Source organism: Mustela nigripes, chromosome 18 (assembly GCF_022355385.1).
Source record: "Mustela nigripes isolate SB6536 chromosome 18, MUSNIG.SB6536, whole genome shotgun sequence".
In the NCBI taxonomy this organism is placed as follows: domain Eukaryota; kingdom Metazoa; phylum Chordata; class Mammalia; order Carnivora; family Mustelidae; genus Mustela; species Mustela nigripes.
In genome coordinates, this window is record NC_081574.1 from 30,891,647 (window position 1) to 30,896,748 (window position 5,102).

The following is a 5,102-nucleotide window of genomic DNA, read 5'->3' on the forward strand; positions in this document are numbered from 1 at the left end:
TTTAAACTTTAAGCATCTCAAAATCAGTGATTGTGAATTATTTATATTTTTGTCTTTAGTGTTTAGCAAGCAGAGTTTCTTAATTAACTAATTAATTAATTCATTAAACCTGTCCAGGTGAGGCATCTTGCTTTTTCATAGAAGGAGTTTATATTCCTCTGTTCTGCAAAACTAATGATTCCCCATACTTCTGGCTAATATAAAGTGTTTTGCTACCAAGTTTCTTTAGGATATTAGCTTTTAAAGGGAAGGAATTAATATCTCTCAATAGATTTTCTGCCAAGATGTAGGGAGACACAGATTTGAGCTCATATGCCAACTCTAATCAATTGGATGTCATCCCCTACACCACTGCTTTGAGAAGGATTTTGAGACTTATTCCAGGCGCTGCAGGAAAGACTATCATAAGTATCATAACTGATTTGGAATGCACGTCTTTGCTTCAAGATTTGGGAATGATGGCACTTTTCCCACGTATTTCCCCACCCTAATCTAGAACTGTTTAATAGATGTTAAAGTAACAATTCTAGTGCCCTCAGGAGAGATATTAGGTTGTGTTACAATTGTAAATGCTATGCTACCTTTCAACTCTCACTAATCTTTCCTTTTTGAAAATTTATGAAATCATATGGTCCCAATTATACAATCTGAGTTATCAATTATTATTTATGGCTCTGAGTTTATCTTCTTTTCCTAACAAGATGGTAGTTAATATGAAAACAAGACTCTTCTTTCCCTGAATATTAACTTTGACTTTGGCTAAAGAAATTGTATCAGCTGGCTATTGCTGCATAAAAAACCATCCCCACTTTTTTACCTACTCACTCCCGCCCCACCACACCACCGCCCCCAAGTGTTCACGCTGCACCACACTTGCTCAGAGTTCCCAGGTCCTGCTAAGGTAGTGCCACCATCGTCTCTCTCCATCCGCCATCATGATCATCTACTGGGACCTCATCAGCCATAATGAGATGTTCTCTGACATTTACAAGATCTGGGAGATCGCGGGTGGGCTGTGCCATGAGGTGGAGGTGAAGGTGGTCAGCAGGACAGAGGGTAACACTGATGACTTGCTCATTGGTGGAAATGCCTTCATTGACGGCCGGAAGGCAAAGATACAGAAATCACAGTCATCCCTGGTGTGCTATTGTCATGAACCATCGTTTGCAGGAAACCAGCTTCACAAAAGAAGCCTGCAAAAAGTACATCAAAGATTACATGAAATCAATCAAAGGCAAACTTGAGGAACAGAGCCCAGAAAGAGTAAACCCTTTTATGACAGGAGCTGCAGAACACATCAAGCACATCTTTGCTAATTTGAAAAACTGCAAGTTCTTTATTGGTAAAAACATGAATCCAGATGGCCTGGCTGCTCTGCTGGACTACCATGAGGGTGGTATGACCCTATATAGGATTCTCGTTAAGGACGGTTTAGAAATGGAGAAATGTTAATGAACTTGGCTATGTCTTTAGATGTATCACCTGTTGCCATAACTGGCTCTGCTCTTCATCTGCACAACACCAGGACTTAGACAAATGGGACTGATGTCATCTTGAGCTCTTCGTTTATTTTGACCCTGATTTATTTGGAGCAGAGGCATTGTTTCTAAGAAAAAAAAAAAAAAAAAACATGTCATGTAGGCTGTCTAAAAATAAAATGCATTTAAACTAAAATAAATAAATAACTCCCCTGCCCCACTCCCCCCCCCCAAAAAAAAATACTACCTGCAAAATTCAGTGGCCTACAACAAACAATAAACATGTATCATTATGCTCACATTTCTTTGGATACACTACAGTGGCTCTGCCTCAAGCTTTAGGTTCTGCAGGTTGGCTGAGTTGACTCATTGCTGAGGTTTCAAGGGATAGTCAACTAGGGTAGCCCTGATCAACATATCCCCTATTTTTTGGAGACAAGTAGATTGCCAAAATCACAGTGCTTCATACCAATGGCAAAAGCACAAGAGAGCTGCCTCTAATGCAGGACATTTCATGTCTTTGCTAGAATCCTATCTTAAACACTTTTTGGCCAAGTCAAGTACATGACCAAGCTCAACATCAGTGTAGTAGAAAAGTCTACTTCATCCACAGGGAGGGGGAAGAGCAGGACAATTTGCTGAATTCCAACCCCAATAGAGTTTCTTTTCCTCAAAGTAAAAGTGGTGAAAATGGCACCTAGGTGGTTCACTTGATTAAACGAATGGCTCTTAATTTCAGCTCTGGTCATGATCTTAGGGTCCTGGGATCAAGCGCTGCTCCAGGCTCTCTGCTCAGTGGGGAGTCTGCTTCTCCCTCTCCCTCTGCCCCACCCCCCATTCTCTCTCTCTCTCTCAGATAAATCAATCATTAAAAAATAATAAAAATAAAATAAAAGTGGTGATAACCTGCAGGGCTCTGAAATTGCATTATGACAACTGAGAAGAAATTGCCCGGCATACATTGGCATTCGGTAAATATTTGTTGAACTATTGAATTTCTTTTTCTACCCTCACAGTATATACAATGTGTGATACCCGAGAGGGTTTTAGAAATTCACTGGACTTTAATCAAGGTGGGATTTCCAGATTCCATCTCCATTTCATTCTGTGACCTTAGGCAAATTCAGAAATGTTTCTCTTTATTATATTTGCAGGTAAATCACAGATCTCAGGTGCACTGTTTATTAGAGAATATTTGGGGACTCTGAGGTACATATTATGTAAGCTGTTCCAAATATTCAAAAATGTAGCTTCTAATCAGACCTCAGCAATAATGGCATGAAAAATGTCATCTGTTCAATGACTAATTTTTTGATCTTAGGTAACAACTGCTTTCCACTTAAGGAGTAAAATTAACCTTCCAGCCTTTTAGGCATCAGTTGTTGTAATACATAAGTCCCCAAATTGAGAATCTTTGGCTTTGAAGCTTTATTTTTTGGAAACTTTATAAATATAAATAAGTTCTCATGAAGTATTAATGCATCCTCTCCAGGCCAAAAGGAAAGAAAAAAGTAGTCATAACGAATAAACAAACTCACAAAACTCACAATATCTTTAAATATATAATGAAAGAACACATTTAAAAGGCAATAATCAGAAAACTGAGTTACCAGTAATACACCATTTAATATTTTTCTCAAAAAGTTGGAGGGAAAAATGTATGCTTTACCTAACATCATACTCACACAGGATAAAAGGCAATCTGAGAGTGATCATTGTCTCTGAGTAGAGAACATTCTGTGGGAAATTTGACTTTCTCCCATGGAGTTTGCATTCCTTATGGTCATTAACAATGTAAAGGGAAGTTCTGGGAGGCTACAGATTTCACTCTGCGGAATGATTATTGTTTAGAACAAAGACGGTGTCAATATTTAACATTACATTTCCTAAAACACCTGGCATAGGTTTATAAATGAGGTTAAAATATTAATAAATATTTATTTACCAATTCAATTGTATTTTTCACAATTGTATTTTTCTATCTATAAATTTGGGGCCAGAGAAAATAAGAGTTAATGCTGATATAGGCATCAACCTGCTAAATGTGTTACTTAATATTTTGAGGCAACTTTAAGATGTAGATACTCTTATTAATCTCCATTCTACAGATGAAAACATGGAGACATGAAGAGGGGAAGTAGTTTACTGAAATCCACAAAGCTAGCAAGTGGGACCGAAACTCGGGCTTTCTGGGTCTGTCTGTGCGTCTTACCGTGATGTGACCAAGCTATCTTAGAGGAGGCTTGCTCCTTCAGGAAGGCCACATGGCACAGTGAATGTGCTTCAGACTGTTACATGACATGTTTTTTTAAAACAATGCAAATCAGGAAGCATTAAGATCTACCAGGGATCTTAAAACTTAGAACAAACAGGCCTCAATTAAAAGCCCATTTCTCCTCTTTATTAGCTCTGCAACCTTGGGCAATTTTCTTATATCCCTAGACCTTAGTTGTTTTTTTTTTTTTTTCTGTGTCAATGGAGAGTATATTTACTTAAAAGGGTTATTAATGAGATAAGAAAGTATGCTTAGCAGAGTATTGGCATATAATAAACAGGAATTATTAATACTATTTAGTTCAAGCACCCAGGGAAATTAAATGGCTCGCCCAAGGTCATCCGTCTGGTTATAGAAAAGTGAGGTCTGAACTATGGATTTCTGGGTTCCAAGCCCAATACCTTACACTCTGTTAATGGCCACTCCTCAGGGATTTCTCACATGACTTGATAAAGTGAGATAATCCAGAAAGGAAACACATCACCCACCAGTGTGTTTGCAAACCACGCAGGGTGGCTAGGCTTTGCGACGTGTGACAGCACTCCAAGCAGCCTGCACGCTAGTGTCACACGTTTTCGTCAACAGATCAGAAACCTAACAAACAAGTATTCACAACAAAGTCAGATTTCTTCATGAGGCTTTTCCAATTAACATTTGAGGGCTCGATTAAGTTTATATCGTCAATATCTGTATTCCCATAGTAACTGCTTCTCCACTGCCAGCTCTACACCCTAGCATTTGTCATCAATCACTTAAGAATTCCATGCATCTATTATAGATTTCATACCTCAGTGTTCGTCTGCTAGTTTCTTGCTTAATATAATGTTATATCAAGAATTTTTTAAAACCTACTCATTCCCAAACCATCAAGTTATTTTACGCTCCCAACTCTTATAGGAGAAGGTATGCATGTAAGAGACATACTCTATCTGCCTGGGGTTTGGGAAATTTTAAAGCTATTCATAGACCTCATAGCATGTAAGCTATTTTGTGCCCTTCTTACAGATTACATTAATAAAATTATTTATTTTGCATTTGATTTCGAGGAATTCAGTTAATGTAGCCATGCTCAAAGCCATGCTTTACACGCCTCTGTGTTCTGCACAGCATTATTCCAGGAAGGCCCTAAACATCGTTCTTTCAAGTCATATTTTTGACGACCCCCCAATGCTTTCTGCAAATATTTTCTCTATATACTCCGAGTCTGATTTGATTTAGCCCCACAGCTTTATAAATGTCCCTGAAACACATGGGGTATAACTATAATCGATGATTCAGCACATTTCCATCACATAAAAATCAAATTTCCAGTGGCACCACTTACTCTTTATTGTGCAAAGATCAATAGC

General features: G+C 38.2%; 1 pseudogene; it reads left to right on the plus strand.

Moving 5' to 3' along the window:
- Positions 1-935: 935 nt before the first annotated feature.
- LOC132006477 (translationally-controlled tumor protein-like) lies at positions 936-1,452 on the plus strand (annotated as a pseudogene).
- Positions 1,453-5,102: the final 3,650 nt, after the last annotated feature.